Genomic DNA, 20,235 nt, shown 5'->3' with positions numbered 1-20,235 from the left:
CAAATTACGAAACGCTCTGTATCTAAGTATATCTCTGTAACTTTTCCTTCGCTTCCTCCATTATCTTAATAGGCTTTCGGGAAATGTTTCTCCGAGACTAAAACTTCAACAAGTTACCGACGACGGTTGGATAACGCGCCTGGTTTATTAAAGTCGAGGGAATATAGCTATGGAATAAGAAAGGAGTTTGTTCGTACGCTGTATAGAAGCGACAGTTTCCACTTCATAGTTTTGTAAACACGTATCGAGTGAAGCACGTTCCGTTTTCGCGGAAAAGTGAATAGTAATATTCACGTGCGTACGTATACCTTCGCGTTTCGGAGAGAAATAAATTATACATCAATACTTTGTTTCTCATATTTTCCACCGGTAAATGTGTTAGGAGTATACGGTTGTATCGGGGCTCGCATATTTTAGAAAATTTAAACCTCTCGCGCTGTACCAGAAAGTTAGTCGGAATTTATTCATTTTCTCGATAAATATTGAAAGTCTTCTACTAAACGTTTTAATGCACTAAAATTACGAGATTAAAATCACATTCCCCTGCTTATCAGTTTAATATTCACGGAATAATTAACTAAATTCTCTTAGCGTGTATTTTCCAGCCCGGAATCAATATGATTAAAATATAACCGATACGAGTTTTAGGCCTACCAAGTTCCTGGAAATAGGTAGCTCCTTGGAAATTTTTGTATATAACGATTTTTCTATATATAAATAAGTTTTTGAAGGGAAAAAGCTTCCACTGGCATCAAAGCTTATAGGTTAGAGTTAGGGTTAGGTACAACAACAACAGCTGCAATTTTTTTAACCCTACTTATTTTCTTTTCTATTTGCCGGGGATTGTTTGGAGAGCAAACTTTGATGTTATTTTTATTTTCGTTCCTTGATCTACAACCTATTCGCCGTGTTTACGTCGACTTAGTCGCAACAAGTCAATAATATTGGTAGATACATTAAACCACGGAATAAATCCGTTCTACTTGACGCGTACTACTACACTGATTCCTTAATAGACTGGCTATTAAATAAAATGAAGTACCTAATTTTTCTCCATCATACGTTTTTAAGACACAAAAGCCATTTACGAAAATGTAACTCCGGAATCTTTTTTTAAAAATTAAAATAACTCGGCAATAAAACTAAAACCTTGTATAAATCGTTTGGGACGGTCCTCACTGCATGCGTATCGCTAAGCCTAAAGTTAAAATTTATGGTCAACTCGCACGTTGCCATCGTTCACGAGGGGGTTTGAGCTAAATTAGCATGGAGAAACGAGACCACTTGTCTCAATTTAGAGATGAAACCCCATCTTTTCTACGAGAGTACTGTAATTTTAAAAGGCGAAACGCGTCCCAAGCATAAATTTTTCGAATTTTAACAAGATTTTCGTGGGTCTAGCGGAAAAGAGAATGCAAAAAGGATCACGGATGTAATCTAAGAGAGTCGTTGAAATATTTAACCAAGGCTTAAAGTTTATTTTTGTAGAGGTTGCTCGAGTCACGCTCATCGCCGTGAAAGCCCTTAGGTTTTTAATCAAGGATGGTTGGTTGTCATAGCAACGGGGCCGTAATTTATAGAAAAGCTAAACCCCGGAATACCGGGAACTGTTACGCGAGAATTAAGTTATAAATGCGCTTCAATGCATGCATTAGTTAAACCTTGGTGAATGTTTTAAAATTAAAATAACAATTCGAGTAACCACTAAGAAGTAAGAAACCTCAGTGTTTTGAGCTTTTAAGTTCGCAAAAAAAACCCCAGAATATTTATAAGCTTTCTCTGTTACGAATATGAAAAGGTATATAAAAACTTACCTGATGAGAGCGTCGGAAGTTCAAAGAGAATATCCAATTACTTTACGAACTCCATAGGGTTTGAAAAAACGTTCTTTCGGAGTTCAATATAATACGAGTATCATCGTTTGAAACCTAAAAATAAAAAAATTCCAAAAAAAAAAAAAAAAACATTAATGGTAATGTAGAGGAAGAAATTCTTCACCGGAAACTGAAGTGATATTCCCGAAATCTATTCTAGAATATAGAAGTTCAAAGAGATATTTTTTTCGCTCCAAATCTTTCGATTTTTACACAGTACGATTTTGCAGACGTGAAAAGAGGTGCGTATGAACGAACCCCTTAGGTTATTCTACCCCCCTCTTATTTTTTCGAGTTTTTAAGGAGGGTTTGGATACTTAGTTTTGCGATCATTAAATTTTGCAGTGAAACGATTATTTATATAATTTTATTTATTAATTTTTTTAATATAAAATAAATAGAGGGCCTTTGATTGTATAGGCCTACATGCAATATGTTTAGAGAAATATTTAATTCTAAGGAAGAGGTAGCTCCCTGAGATAAGGCTTCATACTGCCTCTAATGTATAAGGGTTGTTTTTTGATTGGATTATAACAAATTGCAGTTAATAAATCACCTTTGACATTACATGTAGCGCACGCTCATTGAATAATAGAAGAATATAACGCTCCCATTATGTTTCTAAAAACAACTTCATCTTAAAGGCCGACTTCCATCGAAAAGAGTTCTAGCGAACTGAAAACCGAGCATCGAGACTAACAATGGAGCGACCGTGCCGATTTTCGAATCCCCGCTGGGGTAAGAGAATTTCCTTCAGGGGAAAGCAAAAATTCAGTTCGCTAGAACCCTTTTCGCGGGAAGTCGGCCTTTAAACTGTGAAACAAACAATAAACATAAATCTAATCACAAACCACTTCATCCTAAAACATTGACAACCTTTTTTTTTTCTACCAATAAAGTTATTGAGGGAAATTGTCTAGAAATACTAATGAGAAGTGTCCAACCTCTTGTACATTAAGGTCTGTTTTTTTAGCATAAGTATTAAGGAAAAAGGAATAATAAAAAAGTATTTTTTCTTTTTTTCTTTTTTAGGGATGCGAGAAGCTATTACTTATTCCGGAATTATGAATATTTCAAGCAAGAAGAAGATGGGAGGAAATGAAGAATAGCGAAGCAGAAAGCGTCGAATTTTAAAAGGGAGGTAAAAGGGAGGGGTGGAGGGAAAGATGCTTCCACGGATAGAAGCGTGGATCGGTGGTATAATAGGCTTTGAGAACGAGAAATTGGATACTATCACGAACGGAGAATCTTCCCAGGCAAATTTCCCGGGAGAGAATATCGCCGAGACATATCCAAGCGTCTCAATTTCTTTCTTCGCGTCGAAAGGTTTAGAAGCCTATAAATATATATATTTTTAGCCCCATAAATATTTCTCATACACGGTATGTCAAAATTCGCTGATATATTCTTGATTAGATTTTGACATTGATACCAGAAAATACTTTTAAAATTTAACGGGATTAGGGGTGGGAAAAGAAATTCTATAGAAGCGTTTCGTGTCAACGAAAATATAATACGAAAACATTAGAGAATTTAATAAATTGACCGAAAAAATGCAGCGCCCATGAGAAAGTATCTTTTTCCATTATGGCGGGAGATATATCTTCCATTTTCGTTTTAAAATTAGGCTTAACGTTTTAGTACGTTTTTAGGTCAGTTTCTTAAACTCTCTAACATTAATAGTTCAGTTTATTAAGGATATCACATCACTTTGAACAATGTATCAGCACGCAAAGTTTAATTCAAATTCAATATTTATTTAAAGTTAAACGATTTGAAAAACTTTGCGGATATGAAGGAGAACGAAAAAACGATGGGGCCGATTAATTGGTTCAAATAACATTGAAGAAACGTACCGGGTGTGTTTTTCCAATTGGGTTGGTGTTCGATATCGATTTTTCATAATTAAATTACTTAATGACTGCAGGAGGGGGGAGTACTCGGGAGTAAAATTTAATTAGCTCTCTCTCTCTCTGTTCTCCTTCCTCTCGCGCCAACTATCTTCAGTAATTCCTAAATCCCCCCTTTCCAAGTGGAGACGACGATATTGCCCGAGTTTCTCTCGAATAATTTCAATTAAAAGTCAGGACGAAAGACATGGTGCACCGCGCGCGTCTTGCCAAGGCTAAAGCTGTATATTCTTTCCCCCTTTTTCCCGCCTTTGGCAACACTTCCTCGATCCACTTCCCTCTTCAGTCTTCAGGGTAACTACAAAGTTTCACGCGCAAATAGCCTTTAAAAATTCTTCGTTAACAAATGACAACGCTCTTGGAAAAACTCCCCTCTCCTAAAATCAACTAATTTGGTCCCATTTCGTTTAGTTAAACAGCTTGGAAAAATCCATAAAATGAAAAAAAAAATTTCTCTCTCTATACATTTTCTCTTATACATTGTTTTATCATTAAATCGAAACTTATCATGAAATAGGCCAAATATATTTATCAAATCATCAAAATTTTGAGAAAGAAGATGGACATAACACATCAGAGTCTTGTTATAGGCGTTTCTTACAATGATATATTACACCCCCGTTGCTTATAAGAACTTTCAAATATATGGAAGTAAAGAGGAAATAAAAGAGGAAGACTATGAAAAGAAGAAATTCAAGAGAGAGGCAAATCCACCCTTATAAAGAAAACACAGCGGGAAAACAGCAGCTTTTGACATCTCTTGGAAAAATAGAAAATAGGATAGAGAAATTCCACGATTCTCACACGGAGATGTTGAGGAATACGTCTCCAAGAGACGAAACGAAGAGTGAGAGAGAGAGAGAAATTGTAGTCCAGGGGAAAGAGGATAAGGGCGCGTTGAATCGGAAAAGTTGGATTTTTGCATTTCCATCTCAATTTCCCGTTCCCGAATTTTGAGAGCATCCGAGAGCATCCCCTTGGGATGAAATTTAAATCAATATTCTAAAACTAACTCGCTTACGAAGGATTAAACGGTCAACAAGGGAAAATTTCCAGGAAAAACTTAAAGCTATTTCTGAAGAAAAGTGGTACATATACCAACGATGATTTTTTACTTACAAAGGTAGGTGGTTTTACCTACAGAATTTGGAGCCAAAACTTAGTATCCGAGGTCGCTAACTGTAAGTGGCACATAAAAGGGGCTAACCTTCTTTGATTACATTGCAAAATTCTCCGATTTTCCGGAATGGTGCCTGAGTAGTCCAAACATGCACTATCGGACCTAGCTAGTCCAAGGCTTAAATTGAAGCAAATTCCATTTCGCACCATCGCTTCCGAAAAATTCCGAGATTTGTCTAGCTCTTTATTTTTATTATACACCTTTCGACTTCAGAGGCTTTTGCTGAACCCGGGCTTAATCACGTTAAAATTTAGGAGTTGCATGCGCGATTACTCCCTAATACCTTCGTTTTACTCTTCCAAATTGAGTCAGGGACCGATATATACCGTCAATCTGTAGTATATCCGGACAAAATAAGTCTTGGTTCAATCTATTCCACAACCCTGTCTGTATAACATAAACTTTAGTAGATTACGGTTTACTAATTTTCCTCTTGCGTAAATTGATTACTCTTTATCAAGGCGGTAAAAATATAGTAAACAAAAATTTCAAACACGGGCTGGCGAATTATTTTGTATCTAACCTACAACGGAGAGGAAATAAAACATATGATATTTTCCCTTCATAGCTCTGAAATGTGAGAAGAAAGGCTGAGTGAAATCTGTTTTCCATTTTCCTGTTCGGAGAGCGAGGACTAATTTTTTACGTTCTCTGTTCGATAAGAATAAATAACCCGGAGGCATGGTGACGGAAATAGCTATCGCTTCCGAAATAGTAACAAATGGCTTAAAAGGGCCGCGAGGAGTCATTTTTGAGGGAAGCTTCATACTTATAACCTTAGTATAAGGTAATAGAGTCATTTGTTATTATTCAAAATTTTCGACGATTTTTCATAAGAAAAAGCAGTCCTGAAATATTGAAACGAAATCCCTTCTTTAAACACAGCGTACGTATTACTTTCAAAGAAAAAGCGCAGCGCAAACGAAAATATCATATAAGGAGTCTTTCTATAGTATAGGAAGCACCTAAGGGTTCGTTGATATTAGAAATGATGACGTTAAGATGTGGAAAAGAAAACTTCTTTCAACTTTCGACGAGCGAATCTGTCGCCAGGTCCTAGGGCGATTTTCCACCTAAGTTCAAAGTGCGAAGTCGATTCCCAGTAAGGCTCGAGTAAGGTTCCTCAATATATAGATATTACAGAACCTAACAGAATTTCTTATATTAGCTGTTGAAACTAAAGGACCATTCGATATACGAAAATAATATCAATCAATAACATTGTATACTTTCTGAATAATTTCGAAATGTTTCATTACATCTAATGTATACTGTTTACTCAATCTTCTAGACTAAATAATCTTAAGATTTAAATTCAATAAATGGCCTATAGTCGCTTACGCAAATGACTATACAATTTTCCAGGGCCAGTCTACAATCTCCATCGCAACCAGAGACGAATGAGATATTCGAAGTTATTCACTTATTGAGATTATACGTGAGCAGCTAGGGAGTATTATCTATTAGCTCTTAATTCCGTTGCAGTTGATAAATAACCCTACAGGCACGAGACTTCAAAAGAGAGAGAAAGAGAGAGAGAGAGAGAGAGAGAGAGAGAGAGAGAGAGAGAGAGGGGAGAGAGAGAGAAGAAGGGGGTACTGTATGACCCTACTCATTTAAACATCAATGATTTACTCCCACTTGATGGCAAATATAGTTCGCCGATAAAAGTCTCAAAAAAGCGCTAGAAGCCTACCCTTCTTTTCCGTTAAACTGCTAATATTATCCCCTAGGAAATTGCGAACTCACGGAAAGGCCTAGGTGATAAAAAATTAATGGACTTTGAGAGAGTGCAGGGGAAAAAAATGTACGATGGAATAACATAGATTGGTATCACGGTTTCGTCGTCATATTCGATCTGCATGGATTAAGAAAAAATAATAAAGTAAAAAGGCTTTCCCACTTTGCCTTATACGCGCGCGCCTACATCTACGTTTAAATAAAGACTTATCCCGAAAAGCCGGACCTCGCGGGCTCAAACTCATTAGCAAACTATTTACATTTATATTAGCCGGATGCTGGGACATACATACACGCGTGTACCACCTCTTTGTTCATGCTGAGAGAAGAAATGATGACTTATACTACCAGACGCAACAGAAATCCATAAAGTAAAGTTATTAAATAATCATTCTATTTCCAATTTAATTGTATGCAAGGCGGTTATCCGAGGTTATCTCAGCGTGAAAAATTAAGTACGTTAGTTTGAAGGTTTCTGTTCTTAGAAAAATTACACTAACCTATCCACTTTATTCACCTTTTTTCATTTGCATAGGCTAAGATTTGGAAAGCGAGAGAGAGAGAGGGAGAGAGAGAGCGAGAGAGAGAGAGAGAGAGATGAACTTAATTCGGAGCAACGTCGTAAAAAGTCTCGGAAAAGATGGAAGTGGGAAAGAATGGAAGAGAAAGGATGGGGTGAAGTAGCATGCACGGAGCAAAAATCATTGTTTTTCTTTCCAAATGGAAGTTTTGCGGATGGGAGTTTTTCCAGTATTCCGCACCGTTAAGTAGGGAGCTTGTTTGCGGCTTAATTGAAGATTTCTTCGACCATCTTCCTCTCAACTCTCTTCGCATCCCCAATTTCTTTCCAGATATTTCCTGGAAAACTTTGTAATACCGTGGAAAAGGCAAGACCCTCATTCGCAAATTACCCTAGTATAGCTTTTGGTGAACGTGTAACGCCAGGTGCTTTGTATGGCTGGCGGTTGAAATACGTTTTCCGTTTAGCTCATGAAAAAAATTACTCACTGTACTTTTTTAATTTACTTTGGGTAAAGGATAATATTATTTTGTGTTAAATTAATTAATTTTTGCTTGCAAATAAAGTTTGTTATTTTATAAAAGTGTCTCTTAATTAAAGATTAAAGTATAGGTTTGACATTCTGAACGTAGAAAAACGGTGAGTTGAAATGGGATTTAACTATAATTGTGACATCTCTTGATGTAAACAACTTTATTCTTTCGAAGGAAAACGAAGTAAACTCTGAAAATTTGGGTTTCTTTCTTTACATCTCTTCTATAGGGCAGCTTTTTAAATCTCTTCATTGAGAATATAAAATAGAGAGGGAGTTTTCTCGGAAAAGAAAATTGCGACTTCAATGTCGGGAGAAATTGTCCTATCGATTTACCGAATTGCCGAAAAACGGAAGTAAAACCCTAGGATGTAGGGAGGAAAAAAATACGTTTTCAAAAATTTCCATTTCCAGCGCATTTTTCAATATCCTTCTTTATTTTCTTCTTTCCTTTGGTCTCAAGGAATGCCTTTTTTCCCTTATTTCCCTTCCTAGAAACGTAAGTCGGTAAGAAAATGACCTTTAGGCCTGGCATCTCGAGGAGCTAGTGCATCAGAAAAGTCTCTCGAATCTCTCTATACCTTACAAATGAAGCCTATAAATAAGAAAATAGCGAACTTAGTGGAAGTCCAAAGCATTAGATCTACCACGCTAGTTCCCTAACCCTTGGCAATAAAAGAATACGTGTTATACTGGTGGGGACAGAGTAGAGTCAGAAGGAATTACCATTAGGTTAGAGCCTCGTGAAAAAAATAACACGGAGTCGTTCCCTCCCTGGCAGTAGCATTACAGGCTGTCGTCGCTGCACTCGAAATTGCATCCTAACACAGCCAACTCGGACGGATGAAGCGGAATTGATGGACAATAACCAAAGGGATATAAACAAAGAAATATACCGCGGTAGAAAACGAGAAAAATATCTAGAGCAATTACGGCTTGTCTAGAAGGAAGTCCAATAGCAGATTGAATTAACAATAATTTCTGAAAGTTATTGAATGGATGAAATTGTTTGCTAAAAATGATAGGAATGGCTTTGGGCAAATGAGCGCCTTTAAGAATGTCTAACTCGCTGCACTCAAATGCTAAAGGGGTAAGCCAACATTTAGGCGGATTAAACCCCATGTATTTTCAATCTGCCCCTGTAGAAATGTTTCACGCGCTGAGCATTAATGTATTAAGTAGTGGCATTTTCTCGCCTTTTTGAATGAATTTCCAAAAACCATTCCTTAAAATATAAATAGTTCGAAAATAACAGCGAGATTCTCCTGTCAGAGTAGACTAGGAATTCTCTAATACAAACCGAGAGCGAAAAAGCTTCGTTCTTGCGTATAATCCACTTACATGTTTCGGTTCGCCTATTATCTGTTTACAGAGAGACAAGTTTCACGGATCTCTAATGCTTTTTCTCCTTGGCAGAAAGTAAAAATAAGAAGAAAAAAAATATATCTTTTAGGGTTTTCGCCACCGATACACGGTTCATTAAGTAGAAAAACCGTTTTCTGTCTTTTTCATTTCTTATCCAACCGTCGAGCCAACGAAAAAATGAAAACAAAAAAAAAATCAAGAGAAAGGGTTAACACGAGGAAAGAAAAAATCAGCGCAGCCTGGGTGGCGAGACCAGGACCCCCGAACGAAAGTTATATACGTTTCCTAACTCAAACATACATTCCCTGATCGATTATTATAGGTTCCAACTCTAAACCTTCCCCGGAAACTAGGCGCGTGGTCAAGTTAAAAGGATAAATGACCGCTGGCTACTAAACCTTACTCGATGATAGAAAAAAAACTCCCATTAAATCTTACAAATCGAGGGATGCCGAAGAAGGATTTTGGTACCAAAATTGGGCCCTCATTTCGCTTTCGGTCTACAAACGCCTATATAGGCTAGCTCTCATTGTCTGGGTAACAATTTTACGATGGTCTATAAAAGTATTTTGCTGAAAGTAATTAAGGCTGCAATGCCTAAAGTGTCGTGAGTAGCGCGAAAACAAACCGAGAAAACTCTCGTAATTCAAGTGAGATAAGAATGGAAGAACGATGATTTGAAAAACAAAGAGAGAAGCCACTTAAAGAACGCAACGGGAAGTCTGTCTGAGTTCGGGTAATTCTGTGGTGATCCAATCACGGCTTTACTCTATGCCCAAAAACATCGCCATGGGGGTTCCATTACAGCCCCATTCAATTTCCCCTCTTTCGTCCTAATTTCTTATAACTTTTACGACTTTATACGTGTGATCAGCACAATTTTCACAGCGCATCTCCAAAGAATCTCAGTCTAAATGCGGACTAGAACTTTCTAAAGGTTCTCATTTTGTTGCTACAATAGTAAGAGTCCATTTCCATTCTATTCTAGTCCCTGTTAACTGGAAGGTCCCTGAGAAAGACGAACTCTATCAGACGATGGGAAGTTTCTTATCAGTGGAAGGATTCCAGAAGAAAAGCTACTCCATTTCCTCCTCAGGCTTCTATCGGGGAGAAGCCTCTTCGCAGTCAGTTACTGATAAGTCACTTATAAAAAGGAGGGTAGTCGTCTAAGATGGTAGAGATCTCGGGCCACAAAGGGTGCACCTTGGATAGTAAATGGGGAACGTTGATATAGGACCGAAACAGCCCTTCTCTTTCTTCTTCCACTGTCTATCCTGATTCGGACATACCACTTATCTCGCCATGCACGAGACCCCGAAGACAACGGAAGCTTCCCATCTCTTAACATTAACTTAAAAGAGAGTGCGAGGAAATCAGCCTTTGTCTTTCTTCATATTCAACGCACCACCAAGATGATAATTGCCTGAGAAAATCTATCCTCGCACTCTAAGGCTTTAAGGCTAAAATCGGAAGGAAAATTGTAATTTAACTCGTATACTTTATAAAGGCATCGTATAACACGAAGTTTAATACGAGTATTTAAATAATGAAGAATCGGTCGTCAACACACCCACATTCAGCTCATTAAATATTAATACGACGCTCTTTGGACACAATATAATACCTGTAAGGTAATACAACTCCTTCGTAAGCCTTTTCCAACCAAAATAAAACTATACCTTTTAAAATTCTTTTGAAAAAGGTAGACGAGAATAAAACGGGCCAAAAATATTCCCCAGAGTAGTAGGCCACTCTGTAAGAATATAAAAGGAACGTCAAGAATTTCGCAGCCTTTTTTGGGGGTACACGGTGGCCCTACTCTACGTTAAAGCTTTTTATTTCCTTCGTATTTTTTTGTTGATTCCATCCTTGGATGGTGCAGGGTAATAACAAAAGATGGGCTCTCTCTCGCTCTTTTCACGCGCTCTACAGCCTCCGTTTTTCTATTCTTGGTGGCGTTATCTGTCTCAACAATTTTGCGTTAACCGCGCTACCCAACAAGGCGAACCAAAGGAAATAAAGGGCCGCTGGAGCGAGAAAAAAACACGTGTTTTCGAAAGCAGAAGAGTAACCACGAGCCAAAAGAAGCTCGAGAGATCCCCGAAAGTGGAAAAAAGGATGAGGCTGAGAGCGTAAGGCGCTATGGGATTTGTAACTTTACCCGACACGACAGCGAACGCGGCCTAGCATCCCCCCAAGAAATAACCTAAAAGAAAAGACGGGTTATACAGGACGCCCAAAAAGACCAAAGGGACTCTAGCCTATACAGCATCTTCTTATTTATATATTATATCCGGTTCTCTTTTACTTTTATATATTCCGGAATTTCTCGGTTCAGAACAATAGGGATCTTTCTGAACACAAAATAATATCTCGCCTTAGGAGATGCAACGCCCACGGTTCTATATGAAAAAGTAAAAAAAAGTAACCCCAAAAGAGGACACCTTGGAACAAGCTAATACAAGATACCGCGGAAGGAATGTCGTGTATCACAAATATTTTTCTACTATCGGTCAGCTCCAGACATCTTAATAAAAACTAGATTAAAAATAAATGCTTTCGGAACTCGCTGAGTCTGGTATTTTGCCGAGTTTGATGATCTCATTCCATTTAGGTAATTCAATTCATTAAAATCTTCACTGAATTAAGATGCTCAGACGTTTAAGAAGAAACGATGCTAATACAAAGTTATTCAAATTTCCTAAGAAAAGAATTCACAAACGGGCAGGGAAATTTAAATTTCAAAGGAGTCATTAAATATCTTTTCCCGGGCTTACTTAATAGCTTAAATTTTGAAATTAAGAAAAATTATGGAAGCTGATCGAGCGAGGTTCAGTATCGATTGAAGAAAGGCTAAATTATGTCATTAATGTAAAATTTAATCATAATCACCTAATTATACCATCTGCTTCATTCCCCTCAATCATTTGACAGCCCTTCCTATTCCCTTCACACATTTTAAAATAATAAAAAGGTTCAAGTCAAAAATTAGTTTATCATTAGAAAGATCTCCAAGATTTAAAAAAAAAATGCTTTCTCTTTTCATTATAAATTATTAAAGGATTACCTTTGAGCATATAAAAAGTTCATAGTTTGAAACGTCAAGTTTAGAAACATAATGAAAAGTATATGAAACTTTCAGTATCAGGCTGTGATAAAGTTAGGCTTAAGTTCAAAGGTAAATATATTCCACGGAGACGCCAAAATACTTTTTGTTCAACCATACCTAGTTAATGCCTACAAAGGTTACGAGGGGTGTGTTTTCCAAGCTCCCTTCTACCTTATTTTCTTCCTTTTCCCGTAATGACTCTGTTACGTAAAATAAGTAAAACTGTTTTGCATGACACGAAGCAAAAAGAAGAGAAGCCGATTTATTCTAATTCCGAAAAGTTTGGGATCTAGGAGGTCCACGCGACCGTGACAGGGACTCGAAACTGCTAAATAACGTATGAGAAAGAAGACAAGGGCGGCCTGACAAAGATGATACAGGGAAAACCTTTCTAGGGGACTTCGCGACAGCCTGACTTCTATAGATTATTAAAGAGAATACAGATACGCTGTAGAAAGAGGTCACAACATTCCGAAATTCAGCAGAAAACAAAGAAGAAACGGAGAAAGGGGGTTTGCTATTCCTTTTCTTGATTCGCGTTGAGTTCAACAACTAAACTATCTTCTGGCAAAAACACTCTTCGTCGATCTATACCCCGATTACATAGTTTTGCGAGAATGTCTCTTTCACTACCTGTTCAGAATCGGAAACTCCCTGCAGATTTCATTTCGATAGGAAGGTACTTCACGCATAAATAATTGTAGGATCCTATTTCAAATTCAGATTTTTTTAAAACAAGTTTCAGGGATAGACAGTTAATCGAATAAATGTTGGAAGGCGTAACTAGAATTTTATAACTTTTAAATTGGAGTTTCGCATAATGAAGAGACGGTATATTTGTTTTGCAGATAGGATAGTGTATAAGTTTAGGAGCTCAGATTTGTTATACTTAACACTGAACTGAACTGGGTTTAAAATACCTTTTCCAATAGTAAATTTCATACGTATACTTCTTCAGAGAAAATCTCAAAATCCATTCTGTCACCGCACCGAATGGGGCTGGGCCTTCTCGGTTTGAAAAGAAATCAAATTCCCAATATTGGATTTCAGTCTAAAAGCTATTAGAGTAGCGTTGCGAGGAGAGCTCGACTGGCATCAGTTCAGTCTCGAACGGCTCAAAATAATCCGTATATATGAGAAAGCCCCGATCATATTTTCTTTAAATGGAAAACGATATACTAAGAAAGTTCCATAGTCCTAACACACAGTCGAAAAGATGAGGATGAGGAGAGCGAAAGAAGGCTTCTAAAAAAATATATATTAAAAAATAAATAAACGAGGAGGAATCGGAGCGGACGACGTTTCGCCTCGGTGCTCGCCTGCTCGCCTACTCGCGAGTCTTCAAACCTTCGTTTATAAAAATTCTAACATCAGAAGCAAATTACGCGGACGTTACTTTTAGACGTAATTCAATTTTTCAATGTCTCCACGCACCAAGAACTCTCAACTTAAATTTGATAACTTTACGATTACAACTTAGAAGACACGACGAGTGAGCTAAAGTTTAGAGCTATTTTTAGGGTCCTGTCCTTTATAAATGGGAATCATAACAATTTTTAGGGAGACAGAGATTTTTAGACAGGAGAGAGAGAGAGAGATGATGATATTTAAGGGGCTTTGAGAAAGGGACAGGTTAACGCCGATGGGTCAAGGTGCTTTTGAAGCGATAAAAGGATTAAAAAACACTTTCAGGTATAAAATAACTCGAGCGTTTTTTAAGCTAACTCGTAAGAAATAAAATGAAAGTAGTATAATACCAGAAAAGTGTGTACTATATGGTTATTATCGAAGATGCGTTTGACGACGTGCAAAGTGCCAAAGCTGAAAGTATTTTCGGATATGTTTTTACCGTCGCATCTTCCATAACGTGAACCCGATACACGTCAAGAAAGCAAGAAAAGAGAAATACTCCGTCGTATGCCCCCAAGATTTCCTTCGATTCAGATATAATTTAACCCGAAGTTATCCAAGCCTATAAAAGTATTCAGGCATAGACTTTCCTGTATCCCAAATTAAAAAAAAAATAAATAAAATGCGTAAAACACTTCGCGTTAATATACTTTTATAATACAGTTTCTTTGAAGAAATAAATCTATACGGATTCAGATTATCGTAATCTACCTTCAGTATAAGGAGGCAATGAATTGGGCTATTATCGTCAGCAAAAAATAAATAAATAACGATTGTTAAAATCACACCATATCGCTATAGAAAATGAAAAATAAAATCCTATCCTAGCTTTTAATATTTTTTATATACTGTTTTTGAACGATTATATATATAGTGTATATATTGATCGGAGTTCAATAAACGATGGCGACTGTGTTATTTTGTATATCGCGTGTCTTTTTGGAGCAGATTGATGGCTATAGAAGCTGATACTATATAAAAAAATAAAGTATGGAACTTACATTATCAGTGTGTTTACACGGAAACTTCAAAAACATCAGTGTTGTGAATGAATGTGATATGTCGATCAAAATTGACTCGAATGCGTCGCAAACACATCGTATCTAAAAATAAAATAATACTAATTAAATATAGGCAGTTTTTCAATAAATATTTAAACGTATGGTATTTAAAGATTCATATTTTAAACGTATTTCGAACGCGTTAAATACTCTATAACTCCAAGAAAGCGTGAAAATATTCCGCCGAAACACTTAGGCAATTTACATAAATAGCCAAGAGACAATTTAGAATGACGTAATTTAATAGGAACCCAAATCTTCGTTCCTTTAAAGTTTAAACCCAAAAATAAGAAAAAAAAAAAGAATGTAGGAAGAAAGTAAAGGCTGCCTTATCTTTAGTCATTCCCGCTCTTAAAATTTTTTTTTAGTCTGATTTTTCTGGTAACTTTTCAGAGAGAGTCTACCCTAGTAACGGACGACAGGTCAGTGATTGATGTCCGTAATTTAAAAAGTTTCTGTTGTTTTCAGAATAAATTTTTTCACGACCTTAGTAAGAGTTAAAAAAAAAAGGAAATATTTGAAAAAGGGGGTTTAAAGGGTTTAGAATTTTTAGAAATTCAGAAGCGAAAATTGAAGAAATATCTTAAGCTAGTTTTCAGTTACAATGTGTCCTAGTGATAACTTATTGAAAGAAACGAGGGAAGTGACAACGCAACGAGACTCGAAGCGTTACTACATTTCCTTTACTGCATGGGGAATAAATATATATTAGAAACATATTTCATATCGTAAAAGATTGTATAACAATTACGCGTATACAGTGTTACCATGGCGGACTATACGGGACTAGACAGTGATATTTTTCGAGCTAGCTTCCTAGCTTCCTGTAGTAGTCAAAATGTATTTCTGACCATCCCCAATTTCCGGAGTAAGGCAAGACCGACCCCTGGTACCTCGTAAATCATACATACCCCCGCTACAAGAAAAATTACCAATTCCTACAGTAGCTGCCCTTATTTCTTCCATCCCTGCTTGTCCGCTAAGCCTTTTCGTATCAGGAAAAGTTTGCAAAAACAAACCTTAAAAGCATTGGGTTAACTAAAATAAGAGTTAGTAGTCTTTACGCGTTCACTCATTTCTCATACTGGAAATCTATAATGAATTACTTTTCAAATTCCTAGGGATCCCCGTTGAGGCAGCCGATACGTGTATATAGGGTGTTCGTTGAATTAGAAACAATGTACTGGAAAGCATCGGATGCGATACAAAATTTATCATTCTAGCCTTTGTTTCTACTGGTTCTTTCTCTGGATAAACGAAAGGTTCGATGGCAATCGAAGTTTACCCTAAGTTAGTGGATTTCCTTTTGGGATTAGGGGTGTATTTTAGCGTGGCAAATTGTAAATGGTTGGCGTTCGATCAAAATATGGCGGACGTTGAAAACGCGACAAAAACATTAGAGAATGGAATAAGATTTATCATTTTTATTGGCGCGAAAGAGGCGACACGGGCTTTCGTGAGCCACCTTTTCCGGATGATTTACGAACAAACGTTTTCCGTCTTTCTTTTCTTTTTGTTTTAGACTCTTTTGGTGGTGACAAAAATGCGCAATTTCTATTCTTTCTCTTATGGAAAACTGGGGGAAGTTTTCAGCGTTGACTTTCGTAACGTTTTGTCTAAGAATTAATTGGAAACACCTCCCCGGACAGCTCCTACGTAATACGTCAATAAGAAAAACGAGAACCGTTAATCCCTTTGCTCCCACTCTATCCGTTTTTAAACGGCGAGACAGTTTTTGCAAAAACTGTAAATCAACTTATAGGGGAATTTTCTTACGGTAAATCTTTATCGTGAAAACGAAAGTTTGATTTGAATTCAAACTAAAGAAAAATAAATGAGTTAAACGAGTGTCAGGGCGTCGTCAATTAACATTAAAATCAACCAGTCTGCGATTAATTAATTTGACAATGTTTTATCACGTAAAAACGATACGATTTCAAATTGCCTGCTGGCTTTAAAAAAGTTAATAAATCGTTTTGATGGATTACGACCTCATTTCCGGCCATTTATAATTAAAAATTTTGTAAAAAAAAATCGTTTAATCTAAATACCACGACAACTTTGATTAATTTTTTAATTAGTATATGATAAACATATCAAAATGTCCCATATTCTTATTAAAAACTAGCTTTTTCTACTAGGAATATTTCAATACACCTTGGCATTATTTTCACCAGCGATAATCGATTTAATCTCAATTATCGATTTGCAATTTAATAATAATTATATAATTATCGTTTCCGAGAAGTACGCTGCAACGAGATTCCCAGTCGCGTTTTACCCGAGATAAATTTTTCACACAATAAAAATAATTGGGGGGATATAAAACCAGCTTCCATTATTACTAACAGAATGTACATACATACCCCACCTACCAATCCAGTAATAATTACATATTCATGACGTATAATCTGTATTATATATTCAGGATTGTATAATAGCTGATATAACCCGATTACCAGAGGGAGAGAGAGAGAAAGAGAAAGAGGATAATATTTAACTAGCAATTTTTAAAAATGCCAAGGTCCAAACTTTCGTTAATATTAAGAGCTAACCTAAAAATTTTAATGGGCCGCTAAAAACGTGAAGAAAAATAAAATTATTATTTTACTTCTGGTCTGGTATAACGTAAGACAACGAGCGTATGGCCAAGGAGAATGTATAAGAAGGGAGACTCGGAGTTAGACAAAATGCACGTAGTCCCTCGTTCCTGACAAGGTACTGTGCCATTCGCCGGTTGCCATGGTTACCGCTACCCCCTCACGGCAAGAGAGCGTACATTCTCGCGCACGCGTTCTAGCCTACTTTCTCTAGCCTCATGAATATCCCTTGTTTCCTAGAAAGGCTTGCGCGTCACTGCATGCAGTATCTGCCTCGTTTTTATTTTACCTCTCCTCCTTTATACATCCTCCTTGAAATGGCGGACCCGTTTCTCCAACGAGACATAACGCATACGAAATTTTTTATCAATAATTCAAGGAATAAATTTATACCTCTCGTAAATTTATCCTTTGGTTTTTATTATCTGGTTATTCACGCGTGACTTCATGGAAACGTGAATTTCTGACATGTGTCTATCTCTTTTGGGGGGTGTGGTGGTGTGGGTTTCGATTATAAAATACCTTGGACGATTTAAAGGGGTGTAACCTAGTTATTTCTGCCATTCTTTTAATAATAAATAGGCTTATCATTGTATTAAAATAGCCCCTAAACATTCTGCAGATTTACTTCTAAATTTTGTAAATAAAACTTTTAGCGTTAATTTTAAATGATAAGTTATAGCGATGTAGATTAATAAATCCACTTAGCGAGTCGTGGAACCGTTTAAGCTGTCAATATAAATTTTAACTAATGGAGATTAAAATGAGACAAGAAAAGAAACAAGATTAAATTATGAAAAGAAAAAATTTTAAATCTACTTTCACTTTTTACGAAAGTGGGTTTGGATTAACATACCTTGTCAAAATACTTAAAAAGGAAAATTCCGTAATATTTATTTTGAAGAATGAGAACGGGCACTTTTTAAGAAATCTCGGACTTAATGAGAGCGGCCTTGTCCGAAAACCAGCCTTTAACCTAGATCACGACCGAGAATCAGCCGCGATACGTGATTGGCGCCACGAATTCCTCCATATATTATTTTTGCGATTGCTTAAATGCTCCCAAATTTTAAGAATTAAGTGAAACAACACCCTTACTTCGATCGTCAAGTGGAAGTAAAAAAGAAATAAAATTTAAAAACGGAAAAATAAAAATAAAATTTCGTGTCAAGTTGTTTAGCCAGTAAAGTCCCTATACCCATCTTAAAGGAATCACCTTGGTTGAATATTGTATAGCGTTTACCTACGCGTGTATTGAAATCTTATAGCGAGACGAACTAGCGTGACAATCTCGTTTTAAAAGTGGTTCGAACAAAAGGTTTCCTTTAAAACAAAAATAAATAAAACAAAAAGGGCACAGAACAAAACAAGCTTAACTGTAAAACCACGTTTAAACGTGGTGGCGGGCGTACACCAAATTCATCCGAGAGGTCATCCCTAGATGGTGACCCCCCGAAGGAAACAGCCAAAGAGAATGCTAAGCGAAAAGAAAATCGCTTGAAAAATCATAGAGAGAGAGAACTTTGGAGATAGACTCCCCTCCCTTATTATTAACTTTAGTTTTAAACTTAAAGATTTGGCGTCAAAACTGGTTTCTCTTTCAACTAGCCCGGAGCTTTGGGCCAAATTTCCCCCTCGTGAAAGTTTAAATTTTCCTACAGCGCCGACATAAACCTGTCCTAAAATTTAATATTGTTAAAAAAAATTAAAAGTAACGTCTAACAAGGTGGAAAGTTATCAATAAAAGCCCTGAAAAATATTAAAACCTATATGAAAAATTACACAATGTTACGTTCTAGCCATTAGCAATAAACACCAAAATCGACCACAGATTCTTCGGTTTAAATAATACCAATAACCATTTCAACCAAGGTTAGGCGTATATTTTGATACCACAAATAACATAGGCCTACTTCATTTAAAATTGAATTAAGGTAGGTTTATACAGTGTTCAGTTGCCCCGCCTTAGTGAAAGTTATACCCGTAACAAGCGTCATTTTCCTTAGAACTACGCATAAACAATCGAAGCTTATTCATGCGTCATACCAGAAGCTGACTCCGAGTAATTTTCAAACGAATATTCGCGATTTACATCTTAGCACGATTTTTAACCCAAGTATCAACGGCGAACAATCTATGAGAAAACAAAACCCATCGGTCCGTGAAATCATTACTAGAATGAGTATGGGACATAGCTTGTCAGTATTTTAGAGTTGAAAAATCGTCTCAGATAACGCCGTACAGCAATCAATTTCTGGGGTGTACCGGTCCTAACTCCTAAGTTGCGGTAAATACGAAGATTATACAAAAAGAAACCGACGAAGCCACGGCGAGATAAGCCTCATGGATGTAGGCTAACTGTGAAGTCACAAAAACCGGGTTAAAAGAGGTGAAAAGTCAAGAATAAATTCCTTCCTACGTTCCGTGATACTGGTGACCTCTTAAAAGGCAGCCAGCGTGTCTCAGTAGTGACAAGACAATTAACGGGATACTAATTTGTCCCCATTCCAACACACGTCGCTCGATCTTTATGGATCTTTGACAAGTCAGCTTGGTGAAGAAGAAGTCTAAAGTTAAAAGACTTCCAGGAGAAATAATGGAATGTGTGTATTTAAAACATTAAATTGTCGGTTGGTGTGTACGTGCGACTTGAGTGAAATAATTCAAACGGGGGACGAGATTTAGCTTTCTAGACAAGAAGTAGAAACTAGTCTTTGACGGGCTGTATCCAGGAAAGTACATCCTTTTTGGCTCGATAGTTTTTCAGAAATGATGGGGGGTCTATTTGGGTCATCGGCGGAAGAGTTAGTCGTGGCGAATTTGGCTTTATCTTAAAAATAATATATACATACACACGAGGGGCAAAGACTAGAGAGGAGGTAGCGAGCTAGCTACCTAACGAAAACGAAGGACCGAATCACCTTCGCTTTCTTT

At 36.9% G+C, this 20,235-nt stretch overlaps 1 protein-coding gene across 2 annotated transcripts in view; it reads right to left on the bottom strand.

The window, feature by feature from the left end:
* Nucleotides 1–1,917, bottom strand: part of LOC149661629 (uncharacterized) — a 161,886-nt gene extending 159,969 nt beyond the window's left edge. Inside the window, exon 1 of one of the 2 annotated variants that reach the window (XM_089843128.1) lies at nucleotides 1,815–1,917. The gene's annotated coding sequence lies outside the window, so the exon portion shown is untranslated. The remainder of the gene's footprint in view (nucleotides 1–1,814) is intronic. The other variant, XM_089843129.1, reaches the window with a different exon arrangement.
* Between the last annotated feature and the right edge of the window lie 18,318 nt (nucleotides 1,918–20,235).

The sequence above is a fragment of the Phalangium opilio genome, unplaced genomic scaffold (genome assembly GCF_054372755.1).
Source record: "Phalangium opilio isolate 3A_F unplaced genomic scaffold, DU_Popi_V2 ptg000070l_1, whole genome shotgun sequence".
Classification (NCBI taxonomy): Eukaryota; Metazoa; Arthropoda; class Arachnida; order Opiliones; family Phalangiidae; genus Phalangium; species Phalangium opilio.
Note: the sequence above shows the minus strand (reverse complement) of the source record. Positions and strands in the feature narration are given on the sequence as shown.